This window comes from Aquarana catesbeiana, linkage group LG06 (genome assembly GCF_042186555.1).
Source record: "Aquarana catesbeiana isolate 2022-GZ linkage group LG06, ASM4218655v1, whole genome shotgun sequence".
Taxonomy (NCBI): domain Eukaryota; kingdom Metazoa; phylum Chordata; class Amphibia; order Anura; family Ranidae; genus Aquarana; species Aquarana catesbeiana.
This window is the reverse complement of record NC_133329.1, coordinates 415,259,037-415,271,483: the sequence shown is the minus strand read 5'-3', so window position 1 is coordinate 415,271,483 and position 12,447 is coordinate 415,259,037. Positions and strand designations below refer to the sequence as shown.

The window sequence follows — 12,447 nt, the reverse complement described above, 5'->3', positions numbered from 1 at the left end:
CGTGGCAAAAACACTAACCATTTGGGTACTACATGCTTAACAAGGCATTTAGCATCCGTTGACAAGAGCACCTAAAAGCTACACAAAAAGGGGCACAAATCTATCCCTCCTCCTCCTCCTTACCCACTTCAGTCTGCCCCTGCTATACCGAGTCATTACTTCTCAGCAGCCTCCACTGACAGGGATGATGGTATAGCACAGGGTGTCCCAGGTCCTAGCGGCACATCTAAAAGCAGCATACCACCAGCTGTAGACTGTAGCCGACAAATTTCTCTGCCCCATCTGCTGCAGCAGAAAAAAAAAAATACAGTCCCTGCCACCCACATGCCCAGCGTCTAAATGCAAGATTGTCAAAGCTGTTGGCTCTCCAACTTCTGCCTTTCAGCCTGGTGGATTCTGCCCCCTTCCGTGAATTAGCACAATGTGCTGTACCACAATGGCAGGTTCCCAGTCGCTACTACATTTCACGTAATACCGTTCCATCTCTCTACCATCATGTGGAGGGGAATGTTCTGGCATTGTTGGGCAAGGCAGTCAGCCATAAAATCCACCTTACTGCTGACACATGGTCCGGCAATCATGGACAGGGACAATATATTTCGTTCACAGCACACTGGGTAACACTGCTTGCAACTCGAAAGGAGGCAGGACAGGGCTGGGTGCTGCAGCTTGTTGTGCCCCCACATCTCCATACAACTGGTGGTGATGATGCCAGACCTGTGAGCTCTACAACTCTCCTCCTCCACCACCTCCATGCCCTCCTCTGCAGAATTGTCCTATGAACAGCAGGTATCTCCTAAGCATTCAAAGGGCTATTCCCAGAGTCAGGCTAAAAGGTGCCATGCAGTGCTTCAGCTGGTGCGTTTAGGGGACAGGAACCACACTGAAGCAGAGATTCTTGCAGCTCTGCAGGGACAGGCCCAGAGGTGGTTCACACCATGCCAGCTGGAGTGAGGAATGGTGGTGTGCGATAATGGTTCAAACCTCCTGTCCGCCCTTAGACAGGGAAAGTTGACGCATATGCCATGCTTGGCACATGTCCTCAGTTTGGTGGTGCAGCGTTTCCTAAGTACGTACCCAGGGTTGCAAGATGTGCTAAAGCTGGCCAGAAGAGTCTGTAGCCATTTCAGGCAGTCATACACAGTCATTGCTCGGTTGGCTGAACTTCAGCGGGAAATCCACCTGTCCGTAAACCGCCTGATTTGTGACATACCCACCAGGTGGAAATCCATTTTGTTAATGCTGCAGTGGCTATACATGCAGCAGAGGGCCGTCAACAAGTACCTGTGCAAATACGGCATGACGGCAAGCTCAGGCCGCCTTGGCTTTTTTTCCCCACGCCTATGGCTGATCATTAAAGTGGAGGGCCACCCTAAAAAAAAATTGCAAAAAAAATCTTTAAAAAAATTAAAAAAAAACGTGAAAAAAAATATTTTTACTTACCTGAAACCCTTGTTGCTAGGCAGCCTTCCTAATCTGCCTCTTCCTATTCCGCGGCGTGTAATGCTCCTCGGTGAGCGGCCCCGTTGCCTTCTGGGAACTGTGTGTGTTCCCAGAAAACCACGGGGCCATTCACAGAGCGCTCGCGCGTGCGCAGTAGGAAACTGGCAGTGAAGCCGCAAGGCTTCACTGCCTGTTTTCCTTACTTAGGATGGCGAGGGATGGGTCGGCCTCGGGCGGCCGACATCGCGGGCACCCAGGACAGGTAAGCCTACTTATTTAAAGTCAGCAGCTACAATGTTTGTAGCTGCTGACTTTAAAAAAATTTTTTCGCTGGCCGGAATCCTGCTTTAAGGATGCATGCACTGTATTGTCACCATTTGAGGAGGCCACAAGGATGGTGAGCCGTGACAGTGCTTGCATCAGTGACATAATCCCTGTTGTGTTCCTGCTGGATCAGACTCTGCATGGCATTATGGACAGGGCACTAGGAGGCAGAGCAGCAGGAGGAAGAGGAGGACTTCCTTTCCTCTCAAGGCCCACTTTATCCAGACACCATCATTCCCATGTCACTGAACACACAGGAGGAAAGAGGGGAGGAGGATGAAGAGGAGGATTCTGGGACTTTCATAGGCTTCGAAGAAGAGGAAGACATGCGTCAATCTGTAATCAATGGATTTCCAACCCCAGAACCCCAGAACTCCTGGGAGGAGGAAGTTCCAGATGCTGTGATCTTGAGTGACACTGAGGAGTCTGCTTCTCAAGCCTTGGCAAATTTGAAGCGCATGGGCAACCTCATGCTTCAAAGCCTGCGAAAGGACCCAAGAATACGTGACATAAAGGAGAAGGATGATTACTGGTTGGCAACCCTCCTTGACCACCATTATAAGAGGAAGGTCTCTGAACTCATCCCGTCCCCACAGAGAGTGCAGAAGATAAAATATCTTGGACAAGTTAAAGAGGATTTTATTGAACGTTTTTCCTGACTCCAGTAGGTTACAGTGTCGTGGAAAATGTCTTTTTGAGTCTTCTGTTGGTCAAGAGAGGAGCGTTGGAGAAGGCATCCGCTTAAGTGAGGCATTTCAGAATTTTTTTAGTCCTTGCCACCCAGGGCTGACAGATTCCACATCACATCGGCAGCGTCTGCATCACATGGTGGATGATTGCCTCGGGGCCAAAACAGAGATAGAGAGCTTTTGGGCTGACGCTCCACTGACTTACTGGATCATGAAAATAGACCACTGGCCAGAACTTGCCCAGCATGCTATTGAGTTGTTGGGCTGCAGTGCTGCAGGAGGTTTTGTTATTGATCATAGAACACGTCTGTCCACAGACTCCGTGGACCGTTTGACTTTTATAAAAATGAATCAGTCCTGGATTACCAGCTATGAAGCCCCTGATGCCGATGTCACTGATTAAGTCTTTTTGGGATGTGGAATCAATGCAGGACTTCGAGGCTGCCTAGCTTTGAGGGTGTTCAATCATTTCATCTGGAAGAATGTTTTTGGTATAGGTTTCATGGGCACAATTAACACCCAAAGGCCAATTTTTCAGCACCTGTTTGACAGGTGCATATCATTGCAATTTTTTACAGCAAGGCCAATTCTTGCTTTCATCAAGATTACCTCTATAGGGTTACGGTGGGAAGGCACCACGGACACCCAAAACCAATTTTTACGCACCCATTACTTCTATCCAAAGTCAAAGTGACACCAGAATGTATCCAAAAAATCTCTATTCTTGTTCCCAGTGCACTATGTTGTGGCCTCATCATACACACTGGCTCCCCAGCTGTTGAGCAAAATAAAGGCAGCTTGCAGGGAAAATTTCATTTTTTTTTGGCTTTATAAATGCAATTATTGCTGCAGCAAATTCTAGACACGGATAGACAGATCTGCCACTTTACAGGTAGACTAAGGGGGCCCCCTCAGGCACTATATTGGAGGCAAGACAGGGAAGGAGCCAGAGGAGCCTGTCGGAGTCATCTGGGAGTTCCGGACCATCTTGAACTGTGGAGCGGAGCAGCGCAGCAGTGTCGGCTGGCTGGAGACAGAACCCTGTACATCAGAACTGAGTCTTCTGACAACACTGTCCTGGTTGGGTGAGAGGACTGTTGCCCAAAAGTTTCTTGATGCACTTTCATACATCCGTCTACACAAGACAGAGTTGCTGGGATCCATAGTCCCACAAGTAAATTCAAGAGGATTTAGTACTGAGTCCCTGGCATCAAAGTTAGTTATAGTGCAGCTACACCAGAACTTTACTTTCACATTTTCAGTCTACTTTGATCAGGAGTCATTAACCCTTTGGATTACAAATCTACTTTGTTTTTGCTAGCAGAAGAAAAGAAGGGCTGTTAGTAAAACACAAGGCCTTGTGTTCCTTTACTATATTGGGGTAGTGTGATATTAAATAGGGAAGCTCTCTAATTGTTGTATTACACTTTATCAAGCTAATCTTTTATTTAGTGTAGTAATAAAGCGTGCAGGAAATAGGATAGTGCTCATAGTGAGATAAATTCACTCTGACGGTTATCCTATTTACTTTGCTACACCACATTTTATACCTGTATTGTATCTTTGTAATATAAAGTTAAGTTGACTGTCAGACTATGTTGGTCTGACAGTACAACCATTGTAGTTTAAACCTTCTAAAACAATTACAGTAAATACGGTTATTATTCAAGTATAACTGTGTGAGTGTTTTCCTCTTCATCACCAGCCAAGAGGAGGGTAAGGTAATTACAGACAGGTGTATTATATTGAGTATTGTGAACTTGCCTTTAGGGTCGGTTCACACTGGGGCGACTTGGGATCCGACTTGTACGCCCTCAAGTCGCCCCAAGTCGCCCCAAGTCGCTTTGCATTTAGATTATCATGGTAGGCAATGGGAGCGTCTTAATTGACACTACTGAAGTCGCTCCGACTTCAGAAAAGGTTCCTGTACTACTTCTATCCGACTTGTAGGCGACTTGTACCCATTCAACTCAATGTAAGTCGCCTGCAAGTCGGATCTCTCAAGCGACTTTGCAGAGAAAACCCCTCCCTCCCCCCTCCCTCCCAGAGAGGTGATTGGCCACAGGCGAAGTCGCCTGTCATGGAGGCGACTTCAAGTCGCCTCGTAATTTGCCGAAGTCGCGCTGAAGTCGCGCTAAAGTCGCGCTGAAGCCGCGTTGAAGTCGCGGTACAAAGTCGCGCTAAAGTCGTGTTGCCCATGTGTGAACCGACCCTTATGATTTTGTTTTGACTGCACACTATTACACCACAGCTGTGTCAGGGGGACTGAGATAGTCAAAGGGGAAACAAAGCAGAGTACAGGCCCAAATAAATCAGCAGCTCCTACGGGTGTTAGTGCTACACAAAGATAATTCACATTGAACCCAGTGGCAAGTCTCAGGGATTCCAACAGCGTGTAGAGAGCAGGTATCAGCCAATCTGACAGCGTCTGTTATGAGGGGCAGAATGCAGCCTGGCCGTCTCATGCCAAAGCAGGAGGATGTCCAGAGAAGTAGCAATCTCTATGCTTTCCCTCCTCATCAGGAACCTTTCCCTGGTGCTAGTTCTGTCCCCAACAGAATTAGTAGTATACACTTCTCCTATAATTGCCAGATAATTAACAATGGGAGAAAGACACTTGGGAGAGACCTACTTGCTATAAACACATTATGGCAGGAGACCCCAGTGGTTTGAGCTGATTACATAAGCAATATCTTTACATGTTAATTTGAGGCATAGAGGCCCCAAATATGTTTATGGAACCTCCAGTTCCTAGAGTCTGTGTGTTTTGGGGACATGAATCCAAAGCAAGACCACTCCAAGGGTCCTCCAGGCAAATACGTCCCAAATAATAGTGTTCCCTTAAAAGTCAGGGCCCATAGTCAGTAGGCAAGAGGCCACCCTGCATTCCTCTCCAAAAGCCTCTATCCCCGTTGGGTCTATCACACCAGTCAATGGCTAATAACATTAGGAGGCTGTTTCTCAATCTACAAGTGCCAGTGGATAACCCAAGAGGTAGGGCCATTCTCTCCTTAGATGCAGCTAAGGCTTTTGACTTTGTCGAATGGCCTTACCTCTAGGAGGTTTGGGCTGGGGAAAAGCTTTGTTAATTGGGTACGTGTTCTCTGATCTGATCCCAGAGCCAGACTGCGCATTAATAATATCCTTTATTCCTCCTTTTCTTTACATAGGGGCACTAGACAAGGGTGTCCATTATTTCCCCTTTTGTTCGCACTGGTGGTGGAACCTTTAGCCATCCAAATTCACAAGGATCCTGCTATTCTGGGATTTCACCAAGGCTCTTTTGAAGAGAAAATCTCCCTCTATGCAGAGAACACTCTGCTATAGTTGGGAGATACAGCTGGCTCCTTGCAGACTCTGATGGCAACCATTAATAAATTCGGTGCATTCACCATAAATTGGTATAAGTCCATCCTAATCAGAGGCATATCTAGGGTATGGCAGCCATGGCAAGTGCCATGGGCACCATAGGGGGGGCTGCAAAAAAGCCACCCCCGCACAAAAAATAAATTCCCACCCGTCCTCTCACAGCCGCCTCCCGCTCTAATCTAGTCCCCGGCACCACGACCGGCCTGCTGGAGCACGGCACCGGACAGCACATTAGCACGTTAGGAGGGAAGCGACAGGTGCCCCCCATGATGGCCGATGAGTTGGTCTGGCCAGAGTGACCGCCCGGGACCTCTACGTAGCCATAGAGTAACTGGCAGAGGCGGAGCCTAATGTTCCACCTACCCTCCTCTGCGCAGCCTCTTCAGATTCACTTCTCGGGGGTCTCCCGGGTCTGTGTGATGTGCTGACACTCGGTGCTGTGACGTGGGGCGGGGACGGTGAGGACTCTGAAGGGGAACATGGAGGCTAGAGACCAGGAGAAGAGAGAGACGTCAGAGAGAAGAAAAACAATTGGAACCCCCCAGGCAGCAGCAGCAGGTACTAGTACAGCACTTGTCACCACGATCTTGATCATCATGTGCATGTGTACAGTGTACCAGTAACCAGCAGCAACTGCAAAGCAAGCAATCAAATATAGTGCTCAAACAATTTTGGATTAAATAAATATGCTTAGCCATAGATATCAAAGTGTAAAAAAGTGATTTGTGTTAGTAGTACCTGCTGTTGCACAAATCACTTTATTACACTTTATTTATGATATCAATGGCTAGGCATATTGATTTAATCCATATTGAGCACTATATTTGATTGGCTACTTGCTTCTGCTTGGGCCTGGCATACACACACACACAATCGCACATGATAATGACTTCGACCCCTTTCACACTGAGCCGCCCCCGGGTCAGCGGTAAAGCGGCGCTATTGTAGCGCTGCTTTATTGTCGTTTTAGCAGCACTATTCGGCCGCTAGTGGGGTGGTTTTAACCTCCCGCTAGCGGCCGAAAAGGGGTTAAATCCACCCGCAAAATGCCGCTGCAGCAGCGCTTTGCCGGTGGTATGACGGCGCTGCCCCGTTGTTTTCAATGGGCAGGAGCAGTGAAGGAGCGGTGTATTCACCGCTCCTCCACCGCTGCAAAGAAGCTGCTGGTAGGACTTTATGTGACGCCCTGCCAGAGCAGCGCCCCAGTGTGAAAGCACTCGGGCTTTCACACTGGGTTTGAAGCTGAGACTTTTTTCAGGTGCTATGCTGGCGCTATTTTTAGCGCTGTAGCGCCTGAAAAACGCCTCCAGTGTGAAAGGGGTCTTAAAGTCATCATGTGTGATTCTGCGTGTGTGCCAAGCAGACAGGGCCAGCGCTACCACTAGGCAAAATAGGCAGCCTAGGGCACCCGGCTGCTGGTGATCCTACTCCCTCTCTACCTCTGTACAGTGTCAGAGGCGCTGGTGCAGCATTTTTGGGTGCTGGTGAGGCCGCATTTATGGGTGCTGATGTTACTGTATTTATGGGTGCTGGTAAGGCCGCAAATGTTTTGACAGGGGCGCAGTTTCACATGCTTACCATAGGCGCCATTTTCACTAGATAAGCCTCCGATCCTAATGCCACTTGGCCCACTAGAAGCACCCCTGCCTGTGCTAGTCAAATTTCTGTTGCTGCTTTTAAGTATTTAGGGGTGGTGGTATCCCCTGAGCCCCCAGAATACCTCCAACTGAACCTTACCCCTAAAAAGCGTGTTAACTTAAAGTGGATGTAAACCCGAATTTTTTTTTTTTTTTTTGATGTCATAATGTAGAGTATAATATTTCCTATCATTTGAGCCCAGTCTTGCCACAAAGAGTTAATCCAGCTCTTTGTTAATCCAGCTCTTTCAGTGAGATAAAACTTGACAAACTGAGAAAAACGTTGTCAAATCCTCCCCTTTGGTGTGAGTGACAGTTGATTTACATCTCGTGCACTAGCCTAAGACACATGCATTATTTTTTAATTCCCACCCCCACTCCTTTCTTCAGCAGTATGATTTGGCATGCTGAAGTCATGTGGTGACTTTCCTGTCTTTTCACTGGATGTTAGAGATCATAGCAGAAGTTCAGTGTTAGAAATACACAGGAGAAAATTAATATTGACAAGGGAAGTGTAGAGGTGGGCGGGGAGTCTACTGACATCACGACTCCACCCACCAAGCTCCAGACAACAGACCCCGCCCACAGAATCTTCAATTTTTCGGTTCTCATAACAGACAGAGGGGAGACATTTGACAGGTAAAGATACATGAAGGAGGAATGTATATCCTTATAGATAACCCCTATGGCAGTAGTTTAGAAAGGATGACATTGGGTTTACATCCACTTTAATAAAGATGATCTGAGCCGCACAGCTCCTATATATTTTCCATAACTCCTCTCCAACTATCCTTACCCTCTCTCTGATCACTACCTTATTAACTTCACTCTCTCCCTCACCTCTGCCTCTTCACCCTCCATACACGCAATGGTTACCCGTAGAAACCTTTGCCATCTCAACCCCTCTCTTCTTTAGGCTATGTTTCCACTATTGCGTCCCCAAAGTCGCGCGATTTTGCCGCAATTTTTTTACCGCGATTTTACCTCGACTTTTTACCGCGATTTGAAGCAATGCCTGTATCTATGGACCTCAAGTCGCATCAAAGTGGGACCAAAGTAGTGCAGGGACTACTTTGAAGTCGCTACGACTTGAAGTCGCACAGATATGAACGGTACTCATTGGAAAACATGGGATACAATTTGTCATGCGACTTTTCAGTCCCAAGTCGCATGAAAAGTCGCACTAGTGGAAACATAGCCTTACTCTGCTACCGACCACCTCTATGAAAAAAAAAAAAAAATCGCACCTCTGTCCTGCACCAACCTAGCCACTTCAGTCTACAATGCCTCACTGGACTCACAGGCCCCCCCTCACTACACACAGAATCAGGCCCCGGCCCCTTCAACCCTGACAAACAGATCACACTAGAAGTTTGAAAAAACACAGCCGTGCTCTCGAGCGCCTGTGGCGTAAGACCAAGTCCCAGAAAGATTTCAGCCAGTATAAATCTGCCCTCCAAAAATACAATTCCAGCCTCCTCCCTGCCAAGCAGACCTATTTCATCACCCTCATTAAAAACGTATCATCCCATCCCCGTCAACTCTTCTCTGCCTTCAACTCTCTACTTCGCCCTCCACCCACCAACTCACTCACTGCTCAGGAGATCGCCAATCACTTCAAACAGAAGACTGATACAATTCATGAGGAGATCTCTAATGTTCTGACATCCTCCATGCCTTACACCTCATGTCCACAGGTACAATCATTACTTCGCTCTTTCAACCCCACCACTATAGAAGAGGTTGCTAAATTACTTGCCGACGTCCATCTTACCACCTGCCCTCTGGATCCTGTTCCCTCACAAATGCTACATTCACCCTCTAGCTTAATTCTACACTCTCTAACCCACATCTTCAATCTCTCCCTCTCCTTTGGTATCTTCCCCAATTCCTTAAAGCATGTACTTGTCTGCCCCATACTTAAAAAGCCCTCAATGGACCCATCCAATCTTAACAACCTATGCCCCATCTCCTTATTCTACTTTTTATCCAAACTCCTTGAATGTCTAGTTTACAACCGACTGAGTGTCCATCTTACTGATAATAGCCTTCTTGATCCCCTTCAGTCTGGATTTCGTCCTCAACATTCCACAGAAACTGCTCTCCTAAAACTAACAAACGATCTACTAACTGCCAAATCTAAGGGACACTATTCTGTACTCCTACTTCTGGACCTCTCTACTGCCTTTGATATGGTTGACCACCCCCTTTTCCTCAAAAAACTCCATGCATTTGGTCTCCGTGACTGTACTCTTCTCTGGTTTTCAATCCACACCTCCTCCCACGGCTTCCAATACCATCTCTATGCTGACGACACCCAAATCTATTTCTCTACCCCTCAACCCACTCCTAATTTACTTTCAGATATATAGATCAGTCTGGATGTCACACCACTTCCTCAAACTTAATCTATCCAAAACCGAACGTATAATTTTTCCTCCCCCACGTGCCTCCTCCCCTGATCTCTCGGTCAAAATCGATAGAACAACTATCAGTCCATCCCCACATGCCAAGGCACTAGGAGTAGTCCTGGACTCTGAACTCTCCTTTAAGCCCCATGTCCAATCACTGTCCAAATCTTGCCACCTCAACCTCCGGAACATCTCCAAAATACGCCCCTTTCTAACCAATGACACAACAAAGCTCTAACTTCACTCGCTGGTCATCTCTCGCCTCGATTACTGCAACTCCCTCCTCATTGGCCTACTTCAGCATACTCTATCCCCCCTTCAGTTGATCATGAATGCTGCTGCCAGACTCATCCACCTTACCAAACGCTCTGTCTCTGCTACTCCTCTCTGTCAATCCATCCACTGGCTCCCGCTCACCCAACAAATTAAATTCAAAATACTAACAACTATCTACAAAGCAATCCACAACTCTGCCCCCAGCTACATCACTGACCTAGTCTCAAAATACCAACCTAATCGTTCTCTTCGTTCTTCACAAGACATCCTGCTCTCTAGTTCTCTCATCACCTCCTCCCACGCTCATCTCTAGGACTTTTCCAGAGCCTCTCTAAGCCTATGGGACTCCTTACCCCAATCTGTCCTTCTATTTCCTACTCTATTAGCTTTTAGATGATCCCTGAAAACCCTCCTCTTCAGAGAAGCCTATCCTACCCACACCTAACAACTGTATTTTCATTTTGTCCATCTGATCATCTCCCACAGCTACTACACTTTGTTCCACTTGACCCTCCCTTCTAGATTGTAAGCTCTAACGAGCAGGGCCCTCTGATCCATCCTGTATTGAATTGTATTGTAATTGTACTGTCTTCCACGATGTTGTAAAGCGCTGTACAAGCTGTTGGCGGTATATAAATCCTGTATAATAATAACTCTCCAATGTGGATCTGTAATAAATGATTTAAACACACTGATTTCCCATTCCAAGATCTCATATGGAAGAAGAAAAAGGCCCATATCAGCTTAACCACTGTGCAGTATAGTAAGGATAGAGGAGGTTTGGCAGTTCTGCATCCCAGAATGTATTTTCAGGCTTCCCAGCTGCAACAGTTTGCTGGTTGGGGACATTGTAATACCTTAGACCCCGTAGCTCAGTTGGTAACCCTGTCCAACTCTACCTTGCCTGCTAGCTCCCACCTGAAGATGGACCTACTGAGCCTTCCCCTTTCTTCCCCCACGGCAGTTAGGCTACTAAAGTGGCACGGCATATGTCTGGCCCTCTGTATTTTACCCCCCTATGGCATAAACCATAATTATCCCGAACTCTGCAAACTGCAGGGATTCTCATCTTGGCAACAAAGGGGTGTTTGTTTTTTTTTTCCCCCAAGTGTTTAGTGCTACTACCCTTAAGGCATATGATCACTTATGCACTGAATTCTCATTGTCCCTCAAGCAATTCTACCAATATATTCAATTCAGACATGCACTACAAACCCAAAAACAAACACTTAATTTAACAGTATCTAGTTCAGCCTTAGTGACCGAGGTCCTACAATCCAGTGTCTGTAAAGGTTTGATATCCTGTACATATCTGGAGTTGTTGCCCTCCATTCAGAACCACACTTTGTAGAAATGCAGGGCTCGCTGGGTGGCTGATATAGGAGATATTGATGGTGATCAAAGGGACATGGCCCTAGAATCTATTCCGGTTACATCCCTATCGGCCTCACACAAGCTCTCACAGTTGTTTAGCCTTCATAAAGCCTACTGTACACCCGCCACCTTGTTTGATTGGGGCAGGAGAGATATTCCACTGTGCCCTAAATGTAACATACATAGGGGTGATTTTATACAGATGATCTGGCGATGCCCAAAGCTCACTTGGTATTGGACTAAGGTCCTACACACTATCTCTAAGCTCGCCCCAAGTTTCTGTACCTCTAACCCCTTTGGTGTGCCTACTTGGAACTATGGACACTGAAATCTACCCACCGGGTGTATACATTATGATAACTAGATTGCTATACTTAGATAGGAAGTTAATTGCTAGGTTATGGATATTACCCACAGTACCTTCAAGAAAGAAATGGGTTGAGTATGTTAATTCTCTACTACTTGGTGAAAATGTAATCTTATTTGGCAGAGCTGGTTGGATTCTCACGGCCTCGCTCCTTCACAGCTAGTAATAGATAGACAAATTTAAGATGGTACAGCCCCACTGTTAAGGGGCTCGAATTGTTTCATCCACCCAAAGCATCAGTTATATTAGGCTTGTTCTGAGCTTATAGTATATTATTCTAGGAAAACAGAAAGAAATTGTATTGTGCACAGCTTATTGTACTATGAGCTCTGCTTGATCTGCTTTGTTTTTGTTTACATTATTATTTTACATTCTATTTGCACAGACTGATGACTATCTATTTTATGCATATTATGTATGATTCATACTGACTAATATGTCTTTGTACTTTTCAGATGCTTTTTCATATTAATAAAAAAGAATTTGGATTAAAAAAAAACTGACTGAATGTGAGTATTAAGTGAAGCATCACTGTGAACCATCTGTTTGTTTCCTTC

At 46.3% G+C, this 12,447-nt stretch overlaps 1 protein-coding gene across 2 annotated transcripts in view; it reads left to right on the top strand.

The window, feature by feature from the left end:
- Positions 1-12,447, top strand: part of LOC141147311 (protein mono-ADP-ribosyltransferase PARP14-like) — a 154,213-nt gene that overhangs the window by 48,032 nt on the left and 93,734 nt on the right. The gene's annotated exons all lie outside the window — the stretch shown is intronic.